We start from the raw sequence: 20326 nt of genomic DNA, 5'->3' as shown, positions 1-20326 counted from the left end.
ATCACAGGACGACACTAAGGAATATTGCATCACTCCTCCCTGCCTCAACACCCCACTTCCATTTTCTGCTCAAAAGATTTCCTAACATCTGAGAACATCATCAGTGTAAGTTGGCATTTAAAAAGGGCTGAAATGGTTTTTAAAGCTTCCAAAGCATTTAACCTTAAAAATCATATATGGAACAAAATTTACCACTGAAAGTTAATCTCAAATATGTTTGTGCCTTTTATTTATTTATTTTTTGACATAGGGTCTTGCTCTGTTGTCCAAGATGGAGGGCAATGACACAATCACAGCTCACTGCAAATTCGACCTTCTGGGCTCAAGAGATTCTCCCTCCTCAGCCTCAAAAGTAGCTGGGACCACAAGCACACACCACTACATTCAGCTAATTTTTTATTTTTTGTAGAGACACGGTCTTGCTATGTTGTGCAGGCTGGTCTCAAACTCATGACCTCAAGCAGTCCTTCCACCTTGGCCACCCAAAGGGCTGGGATTACAGGGGTGAGCCACCATACCAAGCCTGTTTGCGTCTTATCCCATTTGAAGCACAACTGAAAGGAGCACTGTTTTGTCATCAAAACAATATTAAGATGGCATTACTTTTATTTTACATGTTGTTTTTACTATTTTGGTAAGTAGGAAACAAAGAAGTAAAATTCGTTCTAGTAATTGAGTTGGTTCTAGTAATTTAAAACTAACAGTAAAAGAAAATCACAATGCTTTCATTTCCAGCAGCCTTTACAGGAAGAGTGATCATAAATTCATTCTCATTGGTGAATGCATCACCAACTAGAGGCAGGCCCAACAATAGCTACTTCTGTTCGAGAAGCCCAAAGCTGGAAAATTTCAGATAGATTAGCTGTGTTATAGTCAGTGGATGCAGCCCAAAATACAATGCTGTTCACACTGAATTTTGACATTTTACTCAAGAAATAATTATTAGTGCCTGCTATATTAGCTATTGTTGTTATTACTATTGTCAACTTTGGTCATTATTATATTTCCAATACAGAGATGAGTGCTCAACACATAGAAGGCAATCAGTATGTATTTATTAAATGAATGAGTAGGTGACTTAATCAAGAGATAAGAATTACTACTTAAAGAAGAGTAATTTTGCCTTTGTTTTACTGTGTAAAAACAGAGCTTGATAAAGAGCTATATTTATTTTCTTTCAGACCCTTCTTCGCTAAAACTTTAGTTTTCTTCTGTCTCTACTGCTTAGAGTCAGTGAGCCCACACACTCAGGTTCAGGTTGATTTTCTTCCTATTTGTGGATGTCATCTATGTATCTGCCTTTTCAGGCAGTGAAATCATTCCAAAAGTTCTTGTTGACTGCAAGAGCTTGAAGGCTCTTTATTTGTGAGGGGATGAGAATACTGGCATCCATTCTGTCTTATTTAGTGACTGAAATGTGTGACACTGAGCAAGGCCTTTATCCTCCGGTCGCCTCTGTTTATCCATCTGGAAAAGGAGAAGGACAATACTCACTTGTCTGGTACGGAAGTGATTGCCAAGGACTTTGTGATCCCCACAGAGAAGGTGACATTTTAGTTGCTACATATTACAAATGTTTTCCTTTCATTAATTAGGTGTTCAGATACAGATATTGAGCAAAAAATAAAAAAGCACAGATAGTCATATAGATTTTAATAATATGTACATGCCTCCTTTATGTATTAACTTTACATTTGATTATTTATTTTTTCTTTTTTTGAGACAGAGTCTCACTCTGGAGCGCAGGCTGGAGCACAGTGGCGTGATTTTGGCTCACTGCAACCTCCGCCTCCCAGGTTCAAGCAATTCTCATGCCTTAGCCTCCCGAGTAGCTGGGACTACAGACATGCACCACCACACCCAGCTAATTTTCTGTATTTTTAGTAGAGAGGGGGTTTTGCCATGTTGGCGAGGCTGGTCTCAAACTCCTGACCTCATGTGACCCACACACCTCAGCCTCCCAAAGTGCTGGAATTACAGGTGTGAGCCACCGCACCCGGCCAACACTTGATTATTCTTCAATCTACAGTCACAGATTAGAGACCATTTAGTCCAGTATTTCTTAAACAGATCGTGCCTACATTCCCCTGTGTAATTTTTAAGTCTGCACATGCCCTGGCCCCACTTTATTTTCCCCTGGTTAAGAACCAGGGATCAGGACCAACCTCTGTTTTTTTAAGAAGTAGAACACTGAGGGACAGCTGGTAAGTGTAGCATCAGGACAAAAATCCCTATCTTCTGATATCTTCTGATGGGTTTTGTTCCTGTACAATATGAAATATCTAATTTATTTGTTTGTATTGATATATTTCAAGGTAACTTATTTTTTTTTTCTGGAGACGGAGTTTTGCTCTTGTTGCCCAGGATGGAGTGCAATGGCACGATCTCAGCTCACCGCAGCCTCTGCCTCCCGAGTTCAAGTGATTCTCCTGCCTCAGCCTCCTGAGTAGCTGGGATTACAGGCATGCTCTACCATGCTCGGCTAATTGTGTATTTTTAGTAGAGATAGGGTTTCACCATGTTGGTCAAGCTGGTCTCAAATTCCTGATCTCAGGTGATCTGCCCGCCTTGGCCTCCCAAAGTGCTGGGATTACAAGAATGAGCCACTTTGCCCGGCCAAGCTAACTTTCTATATACACATTAGCAGTAACCATTGAAAACTTGTCTGCCCTGCTTTATAGTTCATGACTATTTTTTCCCCTTTTCATTTCTTCTCTAATCTATAAAGGCTTCTGAGAGTCATCTTGCTGGAAATAAATTCAACCTTTTATAAATCTTCAAAGCACATTTAACCTGTATTATATTCAGGTGTTTATCAATCAGTCTCGTTCTGCATTGAAGAATTTTTGTCTTCCTTTCCCTAGTTCTCCAAGTCATGAACTCCTGGAAACAGAAGTCAATACACACATTGTCCTTAGAATAATAACAACAAAATAAAAGCTTATGTACCAGGCAATGTGTTAGACCAGTGGTTCTCAAACTTTAACAATCATTAGAATCAGCTGGAGTGTTTGTTAAAGTACTTAGTCCTGGGTCCCATCCCCAGAGTTTCTTATTTGGTGGGTCTGGCGTGGTAACAGGAATTTGCATTTCTATCATATTACCAGGTCATGTCATTTTGAAAAACATTCTTCTGCGTGGTCTAAATTTTAATATTTGCTACTGCTCCAGTAAGTAAGTTTTATTATTCCCATTTTCTTTTCTTTTCTTTCTTTTTTTTTTGAGATGGAGTCTTGCTGTCACCCAGGCTGAAGTGCAGTAGCGCAATCTCGGCTCACTGCAACCTCTGCCTCTCAGGTTCCAGCTATTCTCCTGCCTCAGCCTCCTGAGTAGCTGGAACTACAGGCACACGCTGCCATTCCCAGCTGATTTTTGTATTTTTAGTAGAGATGGGGTTTCGCCATGTTGGCTAGGCTGGTCTTGAATTTCTAACCCCAGGTGATCTGCCTGCCTCAGCCTCCCAAAGTGCTGGGATTACAAGCAGGAGCCATCGCGCCCGGCCTATTATTCCCATTTTCAAAAGAGTCACATAACTAGTAAATAGAAGAAGTAAGATTGAATCCACCTCTTGATAGTGCTTTGGTCTTCCCCTTAGCATAACCTCCCCTGATTTTGGAGTTTCTCTTATATATCATAAGCTCTCAAGAAATGTACACGGGATAGCCGGGTGTGTTGTCAAGCCTGTAGTCCCAGCCACTCAGGAAGCTGAGGCAGGAGGATTACTTGAGCCCAGGAGTTCAAGGCTACAGAAAGCCATGATCTCCATGATCAAGCCACTGCAATCCAGCCTGGATGACACAGTGAGAGCCCTACTCTAAAAAAAGGAGAGACAGAAATGTACACAGGAGGTCACTGAATTGTTTAGGCCTGGAGATAGGCCTTTGCCTAGGTTCAATTGTGATATTGGGCAAATTACATAACCTCCCTCCCACCACATGTCTCAATTTTCTCATCTGTGAATTGGAAATTCATAGTATTTACCTATAATACACATTGTAGTTGACTCCCCAAAATTCAGTCTATTCCTCTTCCACTTTATAGCAATCAGTGTGGTTCAAGGAATTGCCACAGCTCTGAGAGTAAATTCTAATTAATTCAAATCAATTCAGATAACCCTAATCGTCTGTGTAAGCCTTAGTTGATTACACAATAGTATTCCTTCCCACCTCCCAATAGCTACTGTTTAGTAGCTAAGCAACTGACTAAAGTTAAGCTAACTAAGGTTATAAGGGGGAGAAGGATTTTTTTTTCACTTTTTTCATTGTTTGTAGAGGCATTCTCTCTCCTTTGCTCAACATAAATAGGGAGGTAGGGTCTGATGGCCCAACCTACAGAGAGGAGTTGATGTGAAGAGGAATCCAACACTGGATGTCAGGACAGAGGCAGAACCTGGGGACCTGGAGACGAGGCAGAGATACAGGATTCATCAGCCAAACCTGATGGTGCCTTTTCTCTAGACGCTCAGTTATGTGAGTCAAAAAATGCCCCATTGTTTTAGTCAATTGGAGTTTGTTTTTCTTCCTGTAACTTATAGTCAAACACTCTGATAACCTATGACAAAGGATTAGTATACAATTAAATGAAGTAATGCATAAAGAGGTTGGGCATATAATACTTACCACATGTGAGCTAAAACCACTATCAAGGCAGTTTCTAGGCCCAAGAGCACAAGTGACCTTAAACACCACTGAAAGCTCCCTTGGAGGTGTTCTCACCAGGAGGATTAGAGAAGCCAAAACAACCAGGTGAATATCTCTGTCAATGATAGACAACTTGGCTATAACAGGAAAATATTCTAGAATTTATGGGATTATGGAACAACGAATAGAGTTAACTTTAGAAAGGAGATTTACAAAATAAGTAGCGGGTATGGATATTGTTAGTCCCTAGCTGATTAAGGCTCTGATTAAGTGAAGTGCCCCAAGTCTCAGAGCAGACATGGGCCTAGTCCAAACTTAGAGCTCATATTACTTGCAGTGGATGTCTGTTCTCTTGGCTGTCCAGCAGGCCACCTTTTCCTTCAGGACACTGCTCTCCCACTGCATTACACATGTGACTTGTTTGGGGCTGCCAAAATATATTTGTTATCTTTTTTTTTTCAGTAAGCTAATACAAAATTATTGTTTCTTCAATAATTACTTTGCATTTATTGTCATCATTTCACTCCCAAATGTATCAAAATTAAAGTATAAAAGGAAGGAAAAAAGGATAAGTAGAAGATCCTGATTACCTTTTAGTCATAGACAGTTTCATTATGTTATCTTTTAGGGTCTGGAATACACTGACCAGTGTATTAGACAAAATTTTATGAGAATTGGTTAAAGATACAGGGAAGAAATGTATTTGGAAAAAAAAACACACCAAACCAAAACAAAACAAAAGCCATTATTTTGAGAGTAAATTCTAGGGGGGAAGAAGCTTGCAAGCCACCCGAGTATGGCCTGGACTCTGGCGTGTGTGTGCATGCTGGGGAGTGTCTTGATGGTGGACTCTGGCGTGTGTGTGCATGCTGGGGAGTGTCTTGATGGTGATGTTGTGTCATTGCTTCATTTCTGGCACTCAGTCACTACTCAAGAAAACCAGATTGAAAATTTGGAATCTGTGCTTCAGTGGATTGAAACTGGCCTCCAATCACTAAGGAAAAATCAAAACAAAACACACAAGAATTTAGAGAGAATATTTTTCTGCCAAAAACTAATTTTTCCTTGATGCTATTTCTTATTTGGGTCAATAATCCAATGGAAAAAATAGATAGATTGGTCAAGAGTTCAATATAATTTTCTGTGACATTTGAACTAAAGTAACATCATAAAAACTTAAACACAGGAAATTGTATCCTCTCCTGCTGATGTATGTGTGACTATTTGTCTCTCTTAAAAGAAAAAAGTAGAAGAAAATTAATTGAATGGTATTTTGTTTTACTTGAAATGTTAAACTAATGTCAAACTAATTTATTTATTCAATAAATATTTATTAAGCACCTACTACAATGCCAGTACTATATGCCAGGTATAGATGCTTGGGATATATTAATGAGCAAAAACAAAACCAGTAGCAAACTTGTACACGCAGATAAGGGTTTAAAATATTGTTGGCATGGGCCAGGTGCAATGGATCACACCTGTAATCCTAGCAATTTGGGAGGCTAAGGTGCGAGGATCACTTGAGGTCAGAAGTTTGAGACTAACCTGGGCAAGATAGTGAGACCCCTATCTCTATTTAAAGAAAAAAGAAAAAAAAATTATTGTTGGCACGGTCATAAAAATGGGAACAGTAGACACGGGAATACAAGAGCGGGGAAGGGAGTGAAGTAGGGTTGGAAAAAACTATCTGTTGGGTACTATACTCACTATCTGGATGACAGATTTGATTCATGCGTACTCCAAACCTCAGCATCATGCAATATACCCAGGTAACAAACCTGCACATGTATCCCCTGATTCCAAAATAAAAGTTCAAAAAATAAAAATAAAACAAAAATCATTGGGCTTCTGAGACTTATTTGTGAACCGATTTATTTTCTTGCTATTATTGCTATCATAATTCTTGGCTAAACAGCGGTTATAATTGCCTCAATTTTGAAAATATCAGGTTTGTTTGCTTGTTTGTTTGTTTGTTTGTTTGTTTGTTTTTGAGATGGAGTTTTGCTCTGTCACCCAGGCTGGGGTGCAGTTGCACGATCTTGGCTCACTGCAACCCCCTTCTCCCAGGTTTAAGTGATTCTCCTGCCTCAGCCTCTTGAGTAGCTGGGATTACAGGTACAAGCTACGAAGCCTGGCTAATTTTTTGTATTTTTAGTAGAGACGAGGTTTCACCATGTTGGCCAGACTGGTCTTGAACTCCTGACCTCCAGTGATCTGCCCGCCTCAGCCTCCCAAAGTGCTGTGATTACAGGTGTGAGCCACTGCTCCCGGCCTCAAGATATCAATTAGAATCTAGCTTCCTGCCCTTTGTTGAGCCAAATGATATGATAGGTGAGGAAAACTGGGAAACTTAGAGGAGGTTACATAGATCTTTACAAAAACAGAGGGGCTGACCCTGGGATAATATGGAGGATAACGGGGAAGAAAAGTATTATTCAAGTGAGGAAGAATCTACATAGAAGAAGAGATTGGGATTTCTTCTTTTTCTTCTTTTTTTTTTTTTTTTTTTTTGAGACAGTCTCACCCAGGCTGGAATGCAATGGCATGATCTCAGCTTGCTGCAACCTCCGCCCTGCCAAGTTCAAGCAATCATCCTGCCTCAGCCTCCTGAGTGGCCGGGATTACAGGCACACACCACCATGCCTGCCTAATTTTTGTATTTTTAGTAGAGATGGGGTTTCACTATGTTGGCCAGGCTGGTGTCAAACTCCTAACCTCAAGTGATCCTCCCACCTTGGCCTCCAAAAGTGCTGGGATTACAGGTGTGAGACACCGCCCCTGGCCGACAATATCTTCTTGACAGAGGATTTCAACTGGAGGTCAGTTTAAGATTTTTACAATTGTCAAAAGAAGAGCAGGGTTTAAAAAGGCTGAGATACACTGAGCCATAGAATTATATCATTAAACATATGGCCATTGTCATACCTTGGAAAAATTGCTGGCTTTATCAGGTGCAACCTAAGTTATAGTAGTAGAAGTAGTAATGGTTTCAGTGTGTCGTCCAGGGTTGTTTTATGTTTTTTTTTTTAAAGTAGTAATGGTAATAATAATGAAAGAAATAGTAATAGTAATGACTTCTACTTACAAAAAGCTTACTGTTGGCCAAGTACCATTCTAGACAGTATTTCACTTTGAAAACGTCAATTATAATCTAGTTCCTGTATCCTTATGAATTATTATTACTATTACTATTATTTTTAAGGCAGGGTCTCACTCTGTCATCCAGGCTGGAGTGTAGTGGGGCAATCAAGGCTCACTGCAGCCTCAACCTCCCAGGCTCAGGCAATCCTCTGGCCTCAGCCTCCTACATAGCTGGGATATAGGCAGGGTCTCCCTTTGTTGCCCAAGCTGGTCTCGAATTCCTGGACTCAAGCAATCCACCCACCTTGGCCTCTCAAAGAGCTGGGATTATATGCATGGGCCACCGTAGCTAGCCTAGTTTTCTGGGTTTTGTTAGTCAAATGATGATAGGTGAGAAGAACTGGGGAAACTTACAAGTTACATTGATCTTTATGAAAACAGGTGGGCCCACTCTGGGATAATTCAAGTCACAGCTCTTCTGTGGGGTGATTAGATTACTTGCACAACATTACACAGATCTTCATCTATTCTTGGATGAATCTGTTGGGCATGGACCACTAGAGGAATAATAGATGCTCTATCATTAGGGATTCTAATCTATTCTGAGGAGAGCAAAGAGCCTTTTATTCTCAGAATCAATTCTCAGGACCTCTACCTAGTTCAGAAGAGGCCTCCTCTGGTTAAGAGACCACATGCTGGCAGGGTGTGGTGTTCACGCCTGCAATCCTAATGCATTAAGAGGCCAACGCAGGAGAATTGCTCGAGCCCAGGATTTCAAGACCAGTCTGGCCAACAGAGTGAGACAATATCTACAAAAAAAAATTTTTAAATTTGCTGGGTGTGGTGGTGCACCCCAGTGCACTTACCTGCAGTCCCTACCTTGGGAGGTCAAGGCTGCCATGAGCTGTGATTAAACCACCACTCTCCAGCCTGGGCAACAGAGCAAGACCCTGTCTCAAAAAAAAACCCCAAACATATGTAAGCATATTCATCTGCAAAAAATTGTTTTAAAGTTAAAAAATAAAAATTAAAATAAACAACAAAAACGAAAAGAAAACAACCAAGAGACCCCATGTGTCCTGAGGTCCTGAGATACTGGAGAGTCTCCAGGCCCACCTAAGAGCAGAAACTTTTAGTCTATTTGAAAATCTAATTACAGAAGGAAACAAGTACCTTGGTGCTTTTGTCTTTGCTTGCAAATACAACAAAAAACCAATGGTAACTTTCTTCCTTCCTTCCTTCCTTCCTTCCTTCCTTCCTTCCTTCCTTCCTTCTTCCTTCCTTCCTTCCTTCCTTCCTTCCTTCCTTCCTTCCTTCCTTCCTTTCTTTCTTTCTTCTTTCTTTCTTTCTTTCTTCTTTCTTTCTTTCGTCTGTCTCTGTCTTTCTTTTTCTTTCTTTCTTTCTCTCTTCCTTTCTTTCTTTTCTTTTTTTTTTTTTCAAGACAGAATCTCACTCTGTTGCCCAGACTAGAGTGCAGTGGCATGATCTCAACTCACTGCAGCCTCTGCCTCTCGGGTTCCAGCGATTCTCCTGCCTCAGCCTCCCAGGTAGCTAGGATTACAGGCATGCACCACCACGCCTTGCTGATTTTTGTATTTTTAGTAGAGATGGGGTTTCACCATGTTGGCCAGGCTGGCTTACGAACTCCTGACCTCAGGTGATCAGCCCGCTTAGGCCTCCCAAAGTGCCAGGATTACAGGCGTGAGCCACTGCACTGGCCATAATTTCTTTCTCTTCCTTTCTCTGCTTCTTTCTTCTCTTCTTCCCTCTCTTCTTCCTTTCCTTCAGCCCTCCTTTCCTCCTTCCCTCCTTCCTTCTTTTCATGTATCTATTCAACAAACAAGTTATTTAGAGCAGGAGTGTTCAATCTTTGGCTTCCTTGGACCACATAGAAGAATTGTCTTGGGCCACACATAAAATACACTAACAATAGCTGATGGACTAAAACACATACACACAAATCTTGTAATGTTTTAAGAAAGTTTACAAATTTGTGTTTGGCTGCATTCAAAGCCATCCTGGGCCACATGTGGCCCGTGGGCCTTGGGTTGGACAAGCTTGATTTAGAGGCTCCTTTATGCAAGGCCAGGTGCTAGGAGCTGAGATTGCATGGTAAACAGAAGAAGGCCCCTGCCCCGGGAGACAGAGCATAATTCCCTTATGGTATAGAACACCTGAACCATGAGGTCAGGAGCTGTGGGGTCTTGTTCACCACTGTACCCTCTACCCCTACCTAGCACAGCACATGGCAATAAGTACATGCTCAAAAATACTTTGAGTGAGTGAATACAAGTTGAGTGCTGCTTCACTGATTAAAGGGTGCTCTCGAAGTCCCTCAGCTGGTAAATGCCACCCTGCGGACTGCCCAAGTTCCCCTCAGGAAAAACAGAACCAGTGTACATTCAGATCTTAAGAGTGGTCATCCGGAATTACATACCTTATGAAAAAGTAAGGATATTCAGGTTCAGTAATGATACACTTGGTTTGCAAATAACACACGTTCGTTTTCATGTTGCTAAAGACTCCTTGCTAGGAAATGAAACACTTGTAATTTAATATGCAGTGTTCTCAAGAGTCTGAGGCCAAACCACCTCAAGCTGTGAATGCCTTGGCTCTGAAGAGCCAGTCAGGGTCAGGGCAGGGCAGCACTTGGCCTGATGCTCCTCCAGAATAAACCAAACAGCCACAGGAAGTGGTTTCTGTGATTCAGTAGGTGGCACACTTCCTTTTGAGTCAGAACTGAATCACAGCTGTGAGAGGCGAAAAAGACCTATTTCTTTATCCCATACTTTTTCTCTATTCCCAGTGGTAAATTTATCACGGACTGTCATATAATGTATCCTGTTTAGTTTAGCGTATTTAAGCAAACAAAAAAAATTTGGCAAATCAACTATGGGGAAGCAAGAAAGGAAGGGGAAAAACACGGCCGACTGAAATTAATCCAAACGTCATTATGTCGTCACAGGGCCATATTCTCAGAGTTGATTGAAAGAATTGCCACAGTGATTTTGCTGGGGTCATTCAGACCCCTGGTTCTCTCAACTGGAGTCTGACCCATTTCCAGTGAAAGCAGTTAGATCACACTTACATAAACCGTGTTGCTTCGAATGGGCCTGCCCTCCTCTTCACTCACTGACCCTGGCTTGCTTCTTGGCATGTCTGCTGGAAGGCCATTCTCTGTCTGTCCCAGGCATGGCCCTAGTTCAGCTGCGGGTGAAATGATCCTGTTCTGAATGTACTGAATGCTACTGGCAATGCTGTAAATTGTTGTGAGGCTTAAGGAAAAACCCCATAGATATCAACAAGTCATAAAAACAGGCGTATTTTCTCTTCGTCTCTTTCCCACTATGTGTTTTATTCTTCAATATTAACAGTTCTGGGAATGTAAATGTATTTAACTATATTTTCCTCTGATGAACTAGATTTTAGTATATAATTTGTGACTTCCTTCCATACCAATTTGTTCATATTGATAGCATGCTTCAGAACAAAGCTTCAGAGCTCAGGCTATACATCCTTAACACTCTTGGAAGACCAATGATCAGACTGGAACCAGAAATCTTATTGCCATGTTAATATGTCATTTTCCTTCTGTGAAATATTCCAATAATGTAAAGAATACAAGATTCAAAGTCACATAGACCCATGTACACATTCAATCTACACAAAAGTTTGTGGAGCTTGGTGACCTTCAATAAGTCTCTTAACCTCTCTGAGCCATAATTTCCTCAGTCTGAAAAATGGGATGCTAACATCAGGCCAACATTACAGTGAGAACTAAATAAAACTTTTACATAGTGTCTAGGACAGCTCCTAGCTCATATTTAGTGTTTAAAATAAGCCTCTGACCTTTCTCTTTATTTACAATACCTTTCCATTGGGAGATAAGGACAGCACTTGGACACAACTGTACAGGCACGCTAAGTCTCATCCTTCCAAAGACGTCAGTCACATTCAGCTCCTTTAGCAGTTTCATCAACAGCACGTATAGCACATGTGATACCAAACAGCAAGTTGGGCTCCTTAATAAAGCAGTAAAGAAGGTCAGCCAGGATGTGGGCTTTAAAGCCAAGGCCAGCTCTTCTGGGCAGGACAGTTGTGGCTGAAGTATGACAGCCAAATGTAATGAGAGTCCTCATTTGACATATTGAAGGGAGCACCTCAAGGCTGGGCAGGGAAAAGAACCATCAACAGTACTCACCACCAGAGCAGCAGTGAGTGCCCAGGTCAAACTGGACAAGGGCTGGCAGACAGGTGGAAATGCGAATACATCGTTAGATTTGAAAAGGCCTTTGGCAGGGCGCGGTGGCTCACACCTGTAATCCCAGCACTTTGGGAGGCCGAGGCGGGTGGATCATGAGGTCAGGAGATCGAGACCATCCTGGCTAACACGGTGAAACCCCGTCTCTACTAAAAATGCAAAAAATTACCTGGGCGTGGTGGCAGGCGCCTGTAGTCCCAGCTACTCGGGAGGCTGAGGCAGGAGAATGGTGTGAACCCGGGAGGTGGAGCTTGCAGTGAGCTGAGATCATGCCGCTGCACTCCAGCCTGGGCGACAGAGCGAAACTCTGTCTCAAAAAAAAGAAAAGAAAAGAAAAGAAAAGCCCTTTTAAAATGTCCATCCTCCCATAACCCTTTGAAGCCTCCCACGTCCCCCCAGTTCCTCCCAAATGGCATATAAAAAGGGTGATGGCTTTTAGTCAAAGGCAGTAGTACTCCCCAAACAGTTAAGGTCCAGAACATCATCTTGTATACACCTGTCTTAGAGCTATCACATTGTGTACTGGGGTTTCCTGATTACTTGACAGACTCTTCTGCTAGACAGACTCCTGAAGACAAGGAGTGGGTCTTACTCATCCTTCAGCCAAACCTTACCTGTAGCTCAGCATGTAGCCCATGGTAGATGCTCAACCAATTTTGTTAACGTGAGAGAAATACAAGAAAGCCAAGTCAGAAATACCATTGTTGCTGTTAGAAAATTTCAAAGAGGAATTTGTGGTCTCTGGTGCCAAGGTCCCATAAGAGTTCCAGCTGGGTGAGCTTCTTGTGAGGAAAGGAGCCAGAAGTCAGAACCCATAGTGTGACAATATGAGAGAAAAGAGGATGAAAGCTGTTTTTAAATTGCACCTGTCTAAGGCAATCCGAGCTTGACACATGGTGTCTGGAGGTCTGGGCATTGTCTGAGTGGAGTGTTGATTGTATGTCTCCTGGAGGCTTCTGTTTAAATAACTGCCAGAGCAGGATGACTCAGCAGCCGGAGGATGAGATGCTCTTGATCTGCCTCCCTCTTTAAGTGACAAATCACATTGCCCTGGGTGTCTGTGGCAATCTCTGATATGATACACTCCTTCCTGCCAGCCCATCAGCCAGGGTGGCAAGTCACAGTTACTAATCTGGAGACTGATCAAAATTGCTGATAGGCATGATCCCATGCTCCAAGTGTGGAGAATGATCTTTAAAATGAACTCTTGTCAATAGATTTACTTTCTTTTTTTTTGAGATGGAGTCTCCCTCTGTAGCCAGGCTGGAGTGGTGTGATCTCGGCTCACTGCAACCTCCACCTCCCGGGTTCAAGTGATGCTTCTGCCTCAGCCTCCCTAGTAGCTGGGACTACAGGTGCATGCCACCACACCCAGCTAATTTTTGCATTTTTAGTAGAGATGGGGTTTCACCATGTTGCCTAGGCTGCTCCTGAACTCCTGACCTCAGGTGATCTGCCCACCTCAGCCTCCCAAAGTGCTGGGATTACAGGCGTGAGCTATCACGCCCAGCCTAGATTTTGTTACTGAGACTAAGTCTCACTCTGTTGCCCAGGCTGGAGTGCAATGGTGTGATCTTGGCTCAATGCAACCTCTGCCTCCTGGGTTCAAGCGATTCTCTTGCTTCAGCTTCCTGAGTACCTGGGATTGCAGACGCCTGCCACCACACCTGGCTATTTGTATTTTTAGTAGAAACGGAGTTTCGCCATGTTGGCCAGGCTGGTCTCAACCTGCTGACCTCAAGTGATTCGCTCGCCTCGGCCTTCCAAATGCTGGGATTCTAGGTGTGAGCCACGGCACTCAGCCTTGTTTCTGAAATTTAGAGACTGATTTTACATTTCTAGTCTGTCTCCATATCAAAGACTCCCTATTGTCTTCAGAATAAAGTCGAAATTCAATATCCTGGCCATTAGGGTCCTATAGGAACTTATCTATACCTACCTTCCTAGCATAATAGAATCTTAACTTGTTTTGCTTTTTTTTCTACTTGATATTGGCTTACTTCTGTTTGTTTGTTTTTGTCCCTGGCAGATAAATGGTGACAGGACAAATCTTTAAGAACGTGGCCTAGAGGCCAGGTGTGGTGGCTCACTCCTATAATCCCAGTACTTGGGAGGCCTGGGCATGCAGATCACTTGAAGTCAGGAGTTGGAGACCAGCCTGACCTAATATGGTGAAACCCCGTCTGTACAAAAAATCCAAAAAATCCAGGTGTGTTGGTGCACTCCTGTAATCCCAGCTACTCGGAAGGCTGAGGCAGTAGAATCGCTTGAACTTGGGAGATGGAGGTTGCAGAGAGCCCAGATCACCCCACTGCACTCTAGCCTGGGTGACGGAGCGAGACTCTTTCTGAAAGGAGAAGAAGGGAAAGGGGAAGGGGAAGGGGAAAAAGGGGAAGGGGAAGAAGGGGAAAGGGAAGGGAGAAAAAAAGAAAAGAGAAAAGTGGCCTAGGAGGAAATCCTACCTAGTAGCTATTTCCTGAGAATTGCAGAAGTTACCATTATTAAAATTTAGTAGGCTGGGTATAGTGGCTCACACCTGTAATCCTAGCACTTTGGGAGGCCGAGGTGGGAGGATCTCTTGAGCTCAGGAGTTTAAGACCAGCTCAGGCAAGAGTGACACCCCTGTCCTTACAAAAATATCAAAAAATTAGCTGGACATGGTGGCATGCACCTCTGTTCCCAGCTATATGGGAGACTGAGGCTGGAAGATGACCTAAGCCCAGGAGGTGGAGGCTGTGGTGAGCCATGATCATACCACTGCACTCCAGCCTGGGTGACAGAAAAAAAGAGACCCTGTCTCAATATAAATAAATAAATAAATATAAAATTTAGTAGCACAGTACTTTCATGTTGGTCATTAAAGAGAAGTATTCTCTGGACTTTTTTGTTTGACAAATGTTGGTCAACTTTCACGTAGGGATTCAAGGATAGCTTAGATACAAGAATCAAAAACTATACCTGTAGGAACAGAAAACTTAAATTTGTGATTTGGACTAGCTGCTCTGTGCTACGCCCGAAATGAGCTAAATAGATTTCTAACTTTTTTGTTTCTTTGTTTGAGATGGAGTCTCACTCTGTCACTCAGGCTGGAGTGCAGTGGCATGATCTCGGCTCACTGCTTCCCAGGTTCAAGTGATTCTCCTGCCTCAGCCTCACGAGTGGCTGGGATTACAGGCACACACTGCCACACCTGGCTAATTTTTTATTCTTTTTGGTAGCGATGGGGTTTCACCATGTTGGCCAGGCTGGTCTCGAACTCCTGACCTCAAGTGATCCACCCACCTAGGCCTCCCAAAGTGCTGGGATTACAGGTATGAGCCACCACTCCCAGCTGGTTTCTAACATACTTTTAAGCATTATAAATGCTTTAACTTGTCTGCAAGGGCTGATTCAAATTTCAGATTATGTTTTTGCAACTCCTGGTTCAGATCAAAGGAGACAAAGGAGACAATCCACACTATCCACAACCCCACTATTCACCTCTACACCATCCTTCCTACTCACTGCAAACAGGAATTTCCTTGGCTACATAAGTATTGTCTCTGGCGAACAAGGACTTTGGGTCACACATTTTGTGTTTCCTCAGAGTTTTAGTTCAGTGGGTCCTGTCCACACTGTGGTGCTTAACATCATTGACTTGATTTGACTTTGAAAGAGGAGCTCTCCACTTACCTCCAACCTCTGCAGATTCCACTCAAGGATAATTGTGAATTGTGGTTTTTTATTTACCCCCCAGAGTTTAATTATTATTTGCAATATTAATTTCTTTTGGCAGGCAGTAGTAATTTTACAAATCTCTTTTGGAGCCCAGAGAGAAACGTTTCCACTTGAGATAAATGTTTGGGTAACAACAATGAAGAGAGAAAATATTCAGACTTTTTGTGATTCTAATTCACTTGCAAGTTTTACTTTTTCTGCTTTGAGATATTCTGTAGCTGTGAGTCCTTAGGAAATCCACTTTGGTTTACTTATAATAATTTTAAGGAGTATTTTAAAATGAAACAAAGTAAAGCAACATGTTGTTTCATTAGGTTATTGTAAACATTTAAAAATACATATATGAGGCTGGGCACGGTGGCTCACGCCATTGCACTCCAGTCTGGGCAATAGAGTGAGACTCTGTCTCAAAAAAAAAAAAAAAACAAAAACAGAAAAAACACACAGAAGAAACTCTGAAATATATAATGTCACAACCAAGAAATAACAATGGTAGGTATTCTGGAGTACACACTTTACAAAGTTGTTTGTTTGTTTGCTTTTGGAGTTGGACGTGAGGGGAGGTGGGAAGGTGAAGTTGGAGGCGAGGTCTTTGTTGTTGTTTTGTTGTTGTTGTTTGAAGCAGTGTCTCACTCTGTCGCCCAGGCTGGAGTGCAGGCTGTGATCTGGGCTCACTGCGGTCTCGATCTCCCTGGGCTCAACTGATCCTCCCATTTCAGCCTCCTGAGTAGCTGAGTAGCTGGCACTACAGGTGTGTGCCACTATGCCCAGCTGAATTGGTTTTTTTTTGTTTGTTTTTATTTTGTAGAGTTGGGGTTTCACCATGTTGCCTAGGCTGGTCTCGAATTCCTGAGCTCAAGCGATCTGCCTGCCTCAGCCTCCCAAAGTGCTGGCATTACAGGAGTGTGTCACTGTGCCCGGCCATCAGAGTTTTACCTTGTATAAGGAATACTCATCATGCTAGTTTGTTACCTACTTTTCAAATTTAATAATAGATGACACACCCTTTTCTATAGCGATTTAATTGCTCTAACAATTTCTTTGGCTATAACAATTTATTCTTTTATGGCTTCATAATATATTTAACCAAACCTTATATTTCCCATTACTATATAATGCTACGAAGACAGTTTTGTAAATAAATATTTATCTGAATCTCCTATTCAGCCCTACAGGTAGACTTCCTGAATTGAATGTCATGATATTTCTGAAGCTGTTTTTTTTTTTTTTTTAATAGATGGTGGCCGGGCACTGTGTTTCCCACCTGTAATCCAGCACTTTAGGAGGCCAAGGGGGACAGATCCCTTGAGGTCAGCAGTTTGAGACCAGCCTGGCCAACATGACAAAACCTCATCTCTACTAACAATATGGAAAAAAGAAAAAGATGGTTAACATTTATCTTTAGAAAATTTGTATCAACTTGGCGGAGCGCAGTGGCCCACTCTTGTAATCCCAGCACTTTGGGAGGCCGAGGCAGGCGGATCACATGAGGTCGGGAGTTCAAGACCAGCCTGACCAATATAGAGAAACCCTGTCTCTAGTAAAAATACAAAAATTAGCTAGGCGTGGTGTCACATGCCTGTAATCCCAGCTGCTTGGGAGGCTGAGGCAGAAAAATCGCTTGAACTGGGGAGGCGGGGGTTGTGGTGAGCCGAGATCGTGCCATTGTACTCCAGCCTGGGCAACAAGAGCAAAATTCCATCTCAAAAAAAAAAAAAAAAGAAAGAAAATTTGGGTCAACAGATACTCCTATGAGTGCTATGGGTTTTTAGAATCACCGCGATAATCTCTTTCCGCTGCCGAATACTGTGTGTGTGTGTGTGTGTGTGTGTGCGAATTAGCAAATATTTATTGTGCACCTCCTAAGTTCTAGGCACAGGAAGGGTGAACAAGGCAATAATTCAATTTTTAAATTTTTAATTAATTAATTACTTGTTTTTGAGACAAATTCTGGCTCTGTCATCCAGGCTGGAGTACAACCTCTGCCTGCAAAGTTCAATCAATTCTTGGGCCTCGGTCTCCCAAGTAGCTGAAATTACAGGTGCCCGCCACCACACCCAGCTAATTTTTGTATTTTTAGTAGAAATGGAGTTTCACCATGTTGTCTAGGCTGGTCTCAAACTCCTGACCACAAGTAATCAGCACACCTTGGCCTCCCAAAGTGCTGGGATTACAGGGGTGAGCCACCGTGCCCGGCCTATCTTTATTTTTTTATTTTAACACTAATGAAGTGCACAAGTGAGAAGCGGGGAAAAGTAGAACAGAGAACTTGAATCTTATTGATGGAATTGTGCAATGAATGAATTACATAATTTCAGGCTGAGTTATATGCTGTAAAGAAGAGTAAAGCAGTATGTGTATGCATTTGTGTGAAACTGGATTGGGGAGTGGGGTATCATTATTTTATTTTTTAATTTTAAAATAATGTACTATTTTTATTTTATTTTATTTTATTTCAACAGTTTTTGAGAAACAAGTGGGTTTTGGTTACATGGATAAGTTCTTTAGTGCTGATTTCTGAGATTGTGGTGCACCCATCACCCGAGTGCTGTACGCCGTACCCAATATGTAGTCTTTGTTTCTCACCTCCCTCCCACCCTTCCCCGCAAGTCCCCAAAGCTCATTATATCATCCTTATGCCTTTGCATACTCATAGCTTACCTCCCACTTATGGGTGAGAACATACGATGTTTAGTTTTCCATTCCTGAGTTACTTCACTTAGAATAATCATCTACAATTCCATCCAGGTTGCTGTATGCCATTATTTTGTTCCTTTTTATGGTTGAATAGTATTTCATGGTGTATATATACCACATTTTCTTTATCCAGTCATTGGTTTATAGGCATTTTGGTTGGTTCCATATCTTTGCAATTGTGAATTATGCTGCTATAAACACATGTACGCAAGTGTCTTTTTTATATAATGACTTATTTTCCTTTGGGTAGATACCTAGTAGTGGGATTGCTGGATCAAATGGTAGTTCTACTTTTAGTTCTTTAAGGAATCTCCGTACTGCTTTCCATAGTGGTTGTACTAGTTTACATCCCCATCAGCAATGTAAAAGTGTCCCCTTTTCACCACATCCCATCCAGGTCAACATTTTTTTTTTTTTTTTAATTTAGAGATAGGCTCTCACTTTGTTGGCCATGCTGGTCTCGAACTCCTGAGCTCAAGTGATCTTCTCACCTTAGCCTCCCAAAGTGCTGGGATTAGGGGCATGAGCCACCACACCTGGCCCAACATCTATTTTTTTTAAATTTTTATTTATTTATTTATTTTTATTTTATTTTATTTGAGACGGAGTTTTGCTCTTGTTGCCCAGTCTGGAGTGCAATGGCACCATCTCGGCTCACCGCCACTTCTGCCCCCCAGGTTCAAGCGATTCTCCTGCCTCAGCCTCCCAAGTAGCTGGGATTACAAGTATGAGCCACCACGCCTGGCTAATTCTGTGTTTTCAGTAGAGATGGAATTTCTCCATGTTGGTCAGGCTAGTCTCAAACCCTTGACCTCAGGTGATCCATTCTCCTTGGCCTCCCAAAGTGCTGGGATTACAGGCATAAGCCACCACACCCAGCCTCTTATTTTTTTATTTTTAAATTGTGGCTATTTTTACAGGAATAAGGTGGTATACCATTGTGGTTTTAATTTGCATTTCTCTGTAATTAGTGAGGTTGAGCATTTTTTTCATGTTTTTTGGCCAATTATATATCTTCTTTTTTTTTTTTTAGATGGAGTTTTGCTCTTGTTGCCCAAGCTAGAGTGCAATGGTGTGATGTCAGCTCCCCTCAACGTCCGCCTCCCGAGTTCAAGTAATTCTCCTGCCTCAGCCTCCCGAGTATCTGGGACTACAGGCATGCACCAACACGCCTGGCTAATTTTGTGTTTTTAGTAGAGACAGGGTTTTTCCTTGTTGGTCAGGCTGGTTTTGAACTCCTGATCTCAGTTGACCTGCCGGCCTTGGCCTCCCAAAGTGCTGGTATTACAGGCATGAGCCACCATGCCTGGCCGGCCACTTATATATCTTCTTTTGAGAATTGTCTATTCATGTCCTGTGCCCACTTTATTTGTTTTTTTCTTGCTGGTTAGTTTGAGTTCTCTATAGAGTCTGGATATTAGTTCTTGTTGGAATGCGTAGTTGGTGAAGATTTTCTCCCACTCTGGATTGTCTGTTTACTCTGCTATTTCTTTTGCTGTGCAGAAGCATTTTAGTTTAATTAGTTCTCATCTATTTATCTTTGTTTTTATTGTTGCATTTTCTTTTGGGTTCTTGGTCATGAACTCTTTGCCTAAGCCAATGTCTAGAAAAGTTTTTCTGATGTCATTTTCTAGATATTGTATGGTTTCAGATCTTAGATTTAAGTCTTCAATCCATCTTAATTTTTGTATAAGGTGAGAAATGAGGATTCAGTTTCATTCTTCTACATGGGGCATAACAATTATCTCAGCATCACGTGTTGAATGGGATGTCCTTTCCCCGCTTTGTTTGTGTTTGCTTTGTCGAAGATAAGTTGGCTGTAAGTACTTGGCTTTATTTGTGGGTTCTCTATTCCATTCCATTGGTCTACATGCCTATTTTTAGGGTATCAGTATTTTAGATAGATGGTCAGGGAAGCCCAGTATAA

The 20326-nt window shown here is 42.0% G+C and overlaps 1 long non-coding RNA gene across 1 annotated transcript; it reads right to left on the bottom strand.

The window, feature by feature from the left end:
* Window positions 1-1291: 1291 nt before the first annotated feature.
* Window positions 1292-12922, bottom strand: LOC116470383 (uncharacterized). The gene is made up of 5 exons (XR_004248600.1): window positions 12600-12922; window positions 12155-12292; window positions 11595-11746; window positions 2166-2264; window positions 1292-1467 (listed from the first exon to the last, which is right to left on the bottom strand). It is a non-coding gene; the product is annotated as an uncharacterized LOC116470383 (long non-coding RNA).
* Window positions 12923-20326: the final 7404 nt, after the last annotated feature.

This window comes from Hylobates moloch, unplaced genomic scaffold, assembly GCF_009828535.3.
Source record: "Hylobates moloch isolate HMO894 unplaced genomic scaffold, HMol_V3 SCAFFOLD_6, whole genome shotgun sequence".
Classification (NCBI taxonomy): Eukaryota; Metazoa; Chordata; class Mammalia; order Primates; family Hylobatidae; genus Hylobates; species Hylobates moloch.
This window is presented reverse-complemented; position numbering and strand designations above follow the sequence as displayed.